This window comes from Vespula vulgaris, chromosome 9 (genome assembly GCF_905475345.1).
Source record: "Vespula vulgaris chromosome 9, iyVesVulg1.1, whole genome shotgun sequence".
Lineage (NCBI taxonomy): Eukaryota > Metazoa > Arthropoda > Insecta > Hymenoptera > Vespidae > Vespula > Vespula vulgaris.
In genome coordinates this window covers 2,039-14,958 of record NC_066594.1, presented here as the reverse complement: position 1 = coordinate 14,958, position 12,920 = coordinate 2,039, and the positions used below count along the sequence as shown (strand labels likewise).

The 12,920-nt window shown below is 37.7% G+C and overlaps 1 long non-coding RNA gene across 1 annotated transcript in view; it reads left to right on the top strand.

The window, feature by feature from the left end:
* LOC127066499 (uncharacterized) overlaps positions 1 to 11,938 on the top strand; it is a 37,205-nt gene extending 25,267 nt beyond the window's left edge. Inside the window, exons 2-6 of the long non-coding RNA XR_007782413.1 lie at positions 3,860 to 6,452; positions 6,533 to 7,144; positions 7,245 to 7,940; positions 9,186 to 9,334; positions 11,801 to 11,938. This is a non-coding gene — a long non-coding RNA (uncharacterized LOC127066499). The remainder of the gene's footprint in view (positions 1 to 3,859; positions 6,453 to 6,532; positions 7,145 to 7,244; positions 7,941 to 9,185; positions 9,335 to 11,800) is intronic.
* The last annotated feature ends 982 nt before the right edge of the window (positions 11,939 to 12,920 follow it).

Here is a 12,920-nt window from a genome sequence, read left to right as displayed (position 1 = left end):
AATATCTAAATACAACTTATGTTATTTACTTTCTGTCGAATATCGTATGAGATCAGTCTTTCGGCAACCACCGAGGTGGAATGTTGGAAGATCCCATACAAACATACATTTGTAAATAGATACATATGTGTATATGTACATATGTACGTAACTAGATACATAATATACACACCCACACACACATACACAAAGTATACAGTAGTCTTTCTCTTGGGTATTGCTTGAGATTTTCTTATATTGTATGGACAGTAACGAGCAACCTTTGTTCTGCAATGAGCCAAAATTAAATATCTGATATTGTTATTGATACATTATGAACTAAAAATGTTTAAATTGATTAAAAAGAAATTAATACTTGATAGAAAAAGAAAAAATTACACATTATTGAAGGGTATTTGTTATTTTCGGCATCAATTTACAATGAAATGTTTTCTATAATCCTATTGATTTTTTATTAGCAATACTTTTAATGTGTACGCATAAATGTATGTATATATATCTTTGTAATGGAACGAAATCTATTAGTTGTTTATTTTTAATTAGATATATGATTCTACTTCTCGTTAATAAACTTTACATTATTATATTGGAAGATACAATGGAAGATATCGAATTAAACTCTAATACAATCTTTTATTCGTTTGTCGTTAACGTTAAGACTTTTGATAAAAGATTTCAATACTTCGGTTAATAGTTAAAATGCCTTTCAACTGGCCGTAGATAACAAAGCTCTTCACAAATGTATCAACGTAAGATGTAATACCACTGATTAAGAAATTCACTAATTATAGTCGACTATTGTCATTTTTCGATGCAAGATGTAAGTCGTATTTGCATTGATACGCAGATGAATACGTATATGATAATGTTTTTTTATAAACCCTGAGTTTATTTCTGATACAGATTGAGATATATACAGATATATATATATATATATATATATTATATATAATATGTATATATATATACAGAGAGAGAGAGAGAGAGAGAGAGAAAGAAAGGGTAAACGAATCGAGAATTTGAATAAAACAAAGAACGATATCGAGATTAAATTGAAAAGAAACTTTGTTAGCTCTTGACAAAAAGGCATTCGATAAGGAAGCATTAGGCGTCCAAAGTACAATTATATCAAAAACCCATTCAAATTAAAGAAGATTACATATGTATCTGATTATGATACCTTATATTTCTTATTATTCATATAAAAGAAAAGAAAAAGAAAAAAAAAACAGATAAGAAGAATAAGAAAGAAATCTCATCTTTATTTCCCAATATCTTCAATTATGATAGATTTCTAAATACAATAAGGATAATAATAACAATAATAACAACAACAATAATATGCAGAAGAAGAAGAAGAAGAAGAATAAAGTATCTTGGTATATTCAATTTTGCTTTCTTGTTCTTATGTAGTATATGTATCTAGTACAATGTAAATTTTAATGTGGGATTTCATTTAAACGTGTCATTTAATGCGTATTATGATTAATATGCATTATTCATACACATATCAAGGTATGTGTATTTAAATGAATATAGAATTTATACCTCGTTGACAAATTAAATTTACAATATTGAAATAAGGGTGTCACGATCAGGTACACGCATCACGTTCGATCGTCGACGATCTTTCTATATATAAAATATATCGATACCAAACGATATTACATTTGTTAAAAGGCATATACGTATTACGTACATACGCGTACACGTGCATACAGAAAAATTAAGAAAAAAATAGCAAAACAGAGCGAGGAAGAGAGAGAGAGAGATAGAGAGAGATGAAAGTACATTGTTTTCTAACAAACGGAGTTTTCGATGAGGTCTCGTATTTTTCTATTCCTGTTGCTTTCTTTTATTTTTTGATTTTGATTAATTAACTAATTAAATTATAAAAATTTTAATATATATATATATATATATATATATATATAATATTATTACACTGAAAGAAAAAGAGAATGTTTATACCATTTACTAGCTGACATATACAAAGCAAAAATTATTACAATGTTTATATGTTTCTATATAAGGTGAAATATCTAAATACACCTTATGTTATGTACTTTCTGTCGAATATCGTATGAGATCAGTCTTTCGGCAACCACCAAGGTGGAATGTTGGAAGATCCCATATAAACATACGTTTGTAAATAGATACATATGTACATAACTAGATACATAATATACACACCCACGCACACATACACAAAGTATATAGTAGTCTTTCCTTGGGTATTGCTTGAGGTTTATTATATTGTGTAGACAGTAATGAGCAACCTTTCTTCTGCAATGAGCCAAAATTAAATATCTGATATTGTTATTGATAGAATTCATTATGAACTAAAAATGTTTAAAGTGATTAACAAAGAAATTAATACTTAATAGAAAAAGAAAAAATTACACATTATTGAAGGGTATTTGTTATTGTCGGCATCAATTTACAATGAAATGTTTTCTATAATTCCATTGATTTTTTATTAGCAATACTTTTAATGTGTACGCATAAATGTATGTATATACATTTGTGTAATGGAACGAAATCTATTAGTTGTTTATTTTTAATTAGATATATGATTCTACTTCTCGTTAATAAACTTTACATTATTATATTGGAAGATACAATGGAAGATATCGAATTAAACTCTAATACAATCTTTTATTCGTTTGTCGTTAACGTTAAGACTTTTCATAAAAGATTTCAATACCTCGGTTAATAGTTAAAGTGCCTTTCAACTGGCCGTAGATAACAAAGCTCTTCACAAATGTATCAACGTAAGATGTAATACCACTGATTAAGAAATTCACTAATTATAGTCGACTATTGTCATTTTTCGATGCAAGATGTAAGTCGTATTTGCATTGATACGCAGATGAATACGTATATGATAATGTTTTTTTATAAACCCTGAGTTTATTTCTGATACAGATTGAGATATATACAGATATATATATATATATATATATATTATATATAATATGTATATATATATACAGAGAGAGAGAGAGAGAGAGAAAGAAAGGGTAAACGAATCGAGAATTTGAATAAAACAAAGAACGATATCGAGATTAAATTGAAAAGAAACTTTGTTAGCTCTTGACAAAAAGGCATTCGATAAGGAAGCATTAGGCGTCCAAAGTACAATTATATCAAAAACCCATTCAAATTAAAGAAGATTACATATGTATCTGATTATGATACCTTATATTTCTTATTATTCATATAAAAGAAAAGAAAAAGAAAAAAAAAAACAGTTAAGAAGAATAAGAAAGAAATCTCATCTTTATTTCCCAATATCTTCAATTATGATAGATTTCTAAATACAATAAGGATAATAATAACAATAATAACAACAACAATAATATGCAGAAGAAGAAGAAGAAGAAGAATAAAGTATCTTGGTATATTCAATTTTGCTTTCTTGTTCTTATGTAGTATATGTATCTAGTACAATGTAAATTTTAATGTGGGATTTTATTTAAACGTGTCATTTAATGCGTATTATGATTAATATGCATTATTCATACACATATCAATGTATGTGTATTTAAATGAATATAGAATTTATACCTCGTTGACAAATTAAATTTACAATATTGAAATAAGGGTGTCACGATCAGGTACACGCATCACGTTCGATCGTCGACGATCTTTCTATATATAAAATATATCGATACCAAACGATATTACATTTGTTGAAAGGCATATACGTATTACGTACATACGCGTACACGTGCATACAAAAAAATTAAGAAAAAAATAGCAAAATAGAGCGAGGAAGAGAGAGAGAGAGAGAGAGATGAAAGTTCATTGTTTACGAGGAAGGACGTCTGTCCTAACAAACGGAGTTTTCGATGAGGTCTCGTATTTTTGTATTCCTGTTGCTTTCTTTTATTTTTTGATTTTGATTAATTAACTAATTAAATTATAAAAATTTTAATATATATATATATATATATATATATATATATATAATATTATTACACTGAAAGAAAAAGAGAATGTTTATACCATTTACTAGCTGACGTATACAAAGCAAATCTTATTACAATGTTTATATGTTTCTATATAAGCTGAAATATCTAAATACAACTTATGTTATTTACTTTCTGTCGAATATCGTATGAGATCAGTCTTTCGGCAACCACCGAGGTGGAATGTTGGAAGATCCCATACAAACATACATTTGTAAATAGATACATATGTGTATATGTACATATGTACGTAACTAGATACATAATATACACACCCACACACACATATGCAAAGTATACAGTAGTCTTTCTCTTGGGTATTGCTTGAGATTTTCTTATATTGTATGGACAGTAACGAGCAACCTTTGTTCTGCAATGAGCCAAAATTAAATATCTGATATTGTTATTGATACATTATGAACTAAAAATGTTTAAATTGATTAAAAAGAAATTAATACTTGATAGAAAAAGAAAAAATTACACATTATTGAAGGGTATTTGTTATTTTCGGCATCAATTTACAATGAAATGTTTTCTATAATTCCATTGATTTTTTATTAGCAATACTTTTAATGTGTACGCATAAATGTATGTATATACATTTGTGTAATGGAACGAAATCTATTAGTTGTTTATTTTTAATTAGATATATGATTCTACTTCTCGTTAATAAACTTTACATTATTATATTGGAAGATACAATGGAAGATATCGAATTAAACTCTAATACAATCTTTTATTCGTTTGTCGTTAACGTTAAGACTTTTGATAAAAGATTTCAATACTTCGGTTAATAGTTAAAATGCCTTTCAACTGGCCGTAGATAACAAAACTCTTCATAAATGTATCAACGTAAGATGTAATACCACTGATTAAGAAATTCACTAATTATAGTCGACTATTGTCATTTTTCGATGCAAGATGTAAGTCGTAATTGCATTGAGGCGTATATGAATATGTATATGATAATGTTTTTTTGTAAACCCTTAGTTACTCATTTCTGTTATGTATTATATACTATATATATATATATAGAGAGAGAGAGAGAGAGAGAAAGGGTAAACGAATCGATTATTGAAATAAAACAAAGAACGATATCGAGATTAAATTGAAATGAAACTTTGTTAACTCTTGACAAAGAGGCACTCGATAAGGAAGCATGAGCCGTCCAAAGTACAATTATATCAAAAACCCATTCATATTAAAGACGATTACACATATATCCGATTATGATACCTTTCTAAGTCCTGAAATAATTCCATTCAAATTTATATTACACTACTGCCATGTATGGTAAGTAATTGATTGTAAAGACTTTTAATAGACTCAGAAGTGGCGCATTCCAAGGATTTCTATATAATATAATATATAAGTTCTGTGTACCGTAGACTCTTCATTTTTGAGGAAACAAGTTTTTTCAAACCTCTGGGAATACCTAATAAGTAACGTAGCTATTTCTGGTTTTTGAAAGTTAATGCATAGTTTAAAATGGAAATATATACGATGGAAACATACCGACAATTTTTGCGGGTTTAAATGCTCCAATTATTACAGAAAGATTTGGTCCTATAAAAGATTATTTTTTGGACATTCATCTGTCACAGCTTCACAATTCTTTTCTTCATACTGTACGTCACACGCTTCGCGTATAGCCTCTTTTTTTATCGATCAAGAACTATCTCCAACAAAATACGATAACAGAAATTAAGAAGTTTCGTAATTCTTTCATAGAAGTAACTTTGACTTCTACAATAAAAAGAAATTAATAAAAGTTATAGCTATGTGTGTCATGCAACGTGAAATAAAAACTGACCTTTTTCAATGCATACAAAAATGTTTTGGTGAAAAAAATCTGATCCATTGGTTCTTGATTGTCCAGGATGATGATTCTTTCTTTTGCGAAGCTATAAAAGCGGTTGATATACTTTTGGCTGCGGCAAGTCTTGCTGTTTTTCTTTGTAAATCCAGAAATAATTCAATTCCAATTATACATTACGCCATTAGCGTACAAGTAGTTGATTGGAAAGATTTTCCATTGACTCATAGATGGCGTTGACTGAAGAATTTCCAAACTATATATAGATCGTTTGTAGACTTCACTCGTACATGATTGGTCCGATCTGGACAAAAAAAAATCCGCCTAGAGGGCGCAACGAGAGCTCACCCATGAGTCCGGTCCCGTTCTTCTAGGTGCTATAGTTTCAGTAAACCGCTGTAACGTCCGTAAGAGTGCTCTAACCTCACTCGAACTTCCATAACGTCCGTAATATCGCCGCAACTACCTAACGTCCGTAAAAGTGCCGTAACATCACTCGAACATGCATAACGTCTGTCTTACGTCCGTAAGAGTGCCGTAACCTCACTCGAACATCCGAAACGTCTGTCGAACATCCGTAACGTCCGTAACATCGCCGTAACGTCTGTCACAGCTCCGAGACATCACAGATGATCGAAATAACGCCGTAACGTCTGTCACACGTCCGTGACGACCGTAACAACGCCGTAATGTCCGTCTGAAGTCCCTGACGTCCATAACAACACCTTAACGTCTGTCACAGGTCCGTGACGTCACAGATGCTGGAAACAACGCCGTAACGTCCGTAACAACGCCGTAACGTCTGTCACAGGTCCGTGACGTCACAGATGATCGAAACAACGCCGTAACGTCTGTCACAGGTCCGCGACGTCACATATGATGGAAACAACGCCGTAAAGTCTGTCACAGGTCCGTGACGTCACAGATGATCGAAACAAGGCCGTAACTTCTGTCACAGGACCGTGACGTCATAGATGATCGAAACAACGCTGTAACGTCTCTCAGAGATCTGTGACGTCACAGATGATAGAAAAACAACGCCGTAACTCCTGTCACAGGTCCGTGACGTCACAGATGATCGAAACAAGGCCGTAACTTCTGTAACAGGTCCGTGACGTCACAGATGATAGAAACATCGCCGTAATTTCTGTCACAGGTCCGTGACGTCACAGATGATAGAAAAACAACGCCGTAACGTCTCTAATAGATCTGTGACGTCACAGATGATAGAAACAACGCCGTAATTTCTGTCACAGGTCCGTGACGTCACAGATGATAGAAACAACGCCGTAATTTCTGTCACAGGTCCGTGACGTCACAGATGATAGAAACAACGCCGTAACTTCTGTCACAGGTCCGTGACGTCACAGATGATAGAAAAACAACGCCGTAACGTCTCAAATAGATCGGTGTCGTCACAGATGATAGAAACAACGCCGTAGCTTCTGTCACAGGTCCGTGACGTCACAGATGATAGAAAAACAACGCCGTAACGTCTCTAATAGATCGGTGACGTCACAGATGATAGAAACAACGCCGTAATTTCTGTCACAGGTCCGTGACGTCATAGATGATCGAAACAACGCTGTAACTTATCTCAGAGATCTGTGACGTCACAGATGATAGAAAAACAACGCCGTAACTCCTGTCACAGGTCCGTGACGTCACAGATGATAGAAACAACGCCGTAATTTCTGTCACAGGTCCGTGACGTCACAGATGATAGAAACAACGCCGTAATTTCTGTTACAGGTCCGTGACGTCACAGATGATAGAAAAACAACGCCGTAACGTCTCTAATAGATCTGTGACGTCACAGATGATAGAAACAACGCCGTAATTTCTGTCACAGGTCCGTGACGTCACAGATGATAGAAACAACGCCGTAATTTCTGTCACAGGTCCGTGACGTCACAGATGATAGAAACAACGCCGTAACTTCTGTCACAGGTCCGTGACGTCACAGATGATAGAAAAACAACGCCGTAACGTCTCAAATAGATCGGTGACGTCACAGATGATAGAAACAACGCTGTAACTTATCTCAGAGATCTGTGACGTCACAGATGATAGAAAAACAACGCCGTAACTCCTGTCACAGGTCCGTGACGTCACAGATGATAGAAACAACGCCGTAATTTCTGTCACAGGTCCGTGACGTCACAGATGATAGGAACAACGCCGTAATTTCTGTTACAGGTCCGTGACGTCACAGATGATAGAAAAACAATGCCGTAACGGCTCTAATAGATCTGTGACGTCACAGATGGTGGAAACAACGCCGTAATTCCTGTCAAAGGTCCGTGACGTCACAGATGATAGAAAAACAACACCGTAACGTCTCTAATGGATCGGTGACGTCACAGATGATAGAAACAACGCCGTAATTTCTGTCACAGGTCCGTGACGTCACAGATGATAGAAAAACAACGCCGTCACGTCTCTAATGGATCGGTGACGTCACAGATGATAGAAACAACGCCGTAATTTCTGTCACAGGTCCGTGACGTCACAGATGATAGAAAAACAACGCCGTCACGTCTCTAATAGATCCGTGACGTCACAGATGATAGAAACAACGCCGTAATTTCTGTCACAGGTCCGTGACGTCACAGATGATAGAAACAACGCCGTAATTTCTGTCACAGGTCCGTGACGTCACAGATGACAGAAAAACAACGCCGTAACGTCTCTAATAGATCTGTGACGTCACAGATGATAGAAACAACGCCGTAATTTCTGTCACAGGTCCGTGACGTCACAGATGATAGATACAACGCCGTAACTTCTGTCACAGGTCCGTGACGTCACAGATGATAGAAACAAGGCCGTAACGTCTCTCAGAGATCTGTGACGTCACAGATGATAGAAAAACAACGCCGTAACTCCTGACACAGGTCCGTGACGTCAGAGATGATCGAAACAAGGCCGTAACTTCTGTAACAGGTCCGTGACTTCACAGATGATAGAAAAACAACGCCGTAACGTCTCTAATAGATCTGTGACGTCACAGATGATAGAAACAACGCCGTAACTTCTGTCACAGGTCCGTGACGTCACAGATGATAGAAAAACAACGCCGTAACGTCTCTAATAGATCGGTGACGTCACAGATGATAGAAACAACGCCGTAATTTCTGTCACAGGTCCGTGACGTCACAGATGATAGAAACAACGCCGTAATTTCTGTCACAGGTCCGTGACGTCACAGATGATATAAAAACAACGCCGTAACGTCTCTAATAGATCTGTGACGTCACAGATGATAGAAACAACGCCGTAACTTCTGTCACAGGTCCGTGACGTCACAGATGATAGAAAAACAACGCCGTAACGTCTCTAATAGATCGGTGACGTCACAGATGATAGAAACAACGCCGTAATTTCTGTCACAGGTCCGTGACGTCACAGATGATAGAAACAACGCCGTAATTTCTGTCACAAGTCCGTGACGTCACAGATGATAGAAAAACAACGCCGTAACGTATCTAATAGATCTGTGACGTCACAGATGATAGAAACAACACCGTAATTTCTGTCACAGGTCCGTGACGTCACAGATGATAGAAACAACGCCGTAACTTCTGTCACAGGTCCGTGACGTCACAGATGATAGAAACAACGCCGTAATTTCTGTCACAGGTCCGTGACGTCACAGATGATAGAAACAACGCCGTAATTTCTGTTACAGGTCCGTGACGTCACAGATGATAGAAAAACAACGCCGTAACGTATCTAATAGATCTGTGACGTCACAGATGATAGAAAAAACGCCGTAATTTCTGTCACATGTCCGTGACGTCACAAATGATAGAAACAACGCCGTAACGTATCTAATAGATCTGTGACGTCACAGATGATAGAAACAACGCCGTAATTTCTGTCACAGGTCCGTGACGTCACAGATGATAGAAACAACGCCGTAATTTCTGTCACAGGTCCGTGACGTCACAGATGATAGAAAGACCACGCCGTAACGTCTCTAATAGATCTGTGACGTCACAGATGATAGAAAAAACGCCGTAATTTCTGTCACATGTCCGTGACGTCACAAATGATAGAAACAACGCCGTAACGTCTCTAATAGATCTGTGACGTCACAGATGATAGAAACAACGCCGTAATTTCTGTCACAAGTCCGTGACGTCACAGATGGTCGAAACAACGCCGTAATTTCTGTCACAAGTCCGTGACGTCACAGATGATAGAAACAACGCCGTAATTTCTGTCACAGGTCCGTGACGTCACAGATGATAGAAAAACAACGCAGTAACGGCTCTAATAGATCTGTGACGTCACAGATGATAGAAACAACGCCGTAATTTCTGTCACTGGTCCGTGACGTCACAAATGATAGAAACAACGCCGTAACGTCTCTAATAGATCTGTGACGTCACAGATGATAGAAACAACGCCGTAATTTCTGTCACAGGTCCGTGACGTCACAGATGATAGAAAAACAACGCCGTAACGTCTCTAATAGATCGGTGACGTCACAGATGATAGAAACAACGCCGTAATTTCTGTCACAGGTCCGTGACGTCACAGATGGTCGAAACAACGTCGTAATTTCTGTCACTGGTCCGTGACGTCACAAATGATAGATACAACGCCGTAACGTCTCTAATAGATCATTGACGTCACAGATGATAGAAACAACGCCGTAATTTCTGTCACAGGTCCGTGACGTCACAGATGATAGAAAAACAACGCCGTAACGGCTCTAATAGATCTGTGACGTCACAGATGATAGAAACAACGCCGTAATTTTTGTCACAGGTCCGTGACGTCACAGATGACAGAAAAACAACGCCGTAACGGCTCTAATAGATCTGTGACGTCACAGATGGTCGAAACAACGCCGTAATTTCTGTAACAGGTCCGTGACGTCACAGATGGTCGAAACAACGCCGTAATTCCTGTCACAAGTCCGTGACGTCACAGATGATAGAAACAACGCCGTAATTTCTGTCACAGGTCCGTGACGTCACAGATGGTCGAAACAGCGCCGTAATTTCTGTCACAGGTCCGTGACGTCACAGATGATAGAAACAAGGCCGTAATGTCACTCAGAGATCTGTGACGTCACAGATGGTCGAAACAACGCCGTAATTTCTGTCACAGGTCCGTGACGTCACAGATGGTCGAAACAACGCCGTAATTTCTGTCACAGGTCCGTGACGTCACAGATGATAGAAACAACGCCGTAATGTCACTCAGAGATCTGTGACGTCACAGATGGTCGAAACAACGCCGTAATTTCTGTCACAGGTCCGTGACGTCACAGATGGTCGAAACAACGCCGTAATTTCTGTCACAGGTCCGTGACGTCACAGATGATAGAAAAACAACGCCGTAGCGTCTCTAATAGATCTGTGACGTCACAGATGATATAAACAACGCCGTAACTTCTGTCACAGGTCCGTGACGTCATAGATGATAGAAACAACGCCGTAAATTCTGTCACAGGTCCGTGACGTCACAGATGATAGAAACAACGCCGTAATGTCACTCAGAGATCTGTGACGTCACAGATGGTCGAAACAACGCCGTAATTTCTGTCACAGGTCCGTGACGTCACAGATGGTCGAAACAACGCCGTAATTTCTGTCACAGGTCCGTGACGTCACAGATGATAGAAAAACAACGCCGTAGCGTCTCTAATAGATCTGTGACGTCACAGATGATATAAACAACGCTGTAACTTCTGTCACAGGTCCGTGACGTCAGAGATGATAGAAACAACGCCGTAAATTCTGTCACAGGTCCGTGACGTCACAGATGATAGAAACAACGCCGTAATTTCTGTCACATGTCCGTGACGTCACAGATGATAGAAACAACGCCGTAATTTCTGTCACAGGTCCGTGACGTCACAGATGGTCGAAACAACGCCGTAATTTCTGTCACAGGTCCGTGACGTCACAGATGATAGAAACAACGCCGTAATTTCTGTCACATGTCCGTGACGTCACAGATGATAGAAACAACGCCGTAGTTTCTGTCACAGGTCCGTGACGTCACAGATGATAGAAAAACAACGCCGTAACGGCTCTAATAGATCTGTGACGTCACGGATGGTCGAAACAACGCCGTAATTTCTGTCACAGGTCCGTGACGTCACAGATGATAGAAACAACGCCGTAATTTCTGTCACAGGTCCGTGACGTCACAGATGATAGAAACAACGCCAATAATTTCTGTCACAGGTCCGTGACGTCATAGATGATAGAAACAACGCCGTAAATTCTGTCACAGGTCCGTGACGTCGCAGATGATAGAAAAACAACGCCGTAACATCTCTAATAGATCTGTGACGTCACAGATGGTAGAAACAACGCCGTAATTTCTGTCACATGTCCGTGACGTCACAGATGATAGAAACAACGCCGTAATTTCTGTCACATATCCGTGACGTCACAGATGATAGAAACAACGCCGTAATTTCTGTCACAGGTCCGTGACGTCACAGATGATAGAAACAACGCCGTAATTTCTGTCACAGGTCCGTGACGTCACAGATGATAGAAAAACAACGCAGTAACGGCTCTAATAGATCTGTGACGTCACAGATGGTCGAAACAACGCCGTAATTTCTGTCACAGGTCCGTGACGTCACAAATGATAGAAACAACGCCGTAATTGCTGTCACAGGTCCGTGACGTCACAGATGATAGAAAAACAACGCAGTAACGGCTCTAATAGATCTGTGACGTCACAGATGGTCGAAAAAACGCCGTAATTTCTGTCACAGGTCCGTGACGTCACAGATGATAGAAACAACGCCGTAATTTCTGTCACAGGTCCGTGACGTCACAGATGATAGAAACAACGCCGTAATTTCTGTCACAGGTCCGTGACGTCACAAATGATAGAAACAACGCCGTAATTGCTGTCACAGGTCCGTGACGTCACAGATGATAGAAAAACAACGCAGTAACGGCTCTAATAGATCTGTGACGTCACAGATGGTCGAAAAAACGCCGTAATTTCTGTCACAGGTCCGTGACGTCACAGATGATAGAAACAACGCCGTAATTTCTGTCACAGGTCCGTGACGTCACAGATGATAGAAACAACGCCGTAATTTCTGTCACAGGTCCGTGACGTCACAGATGATAGAAAAACAA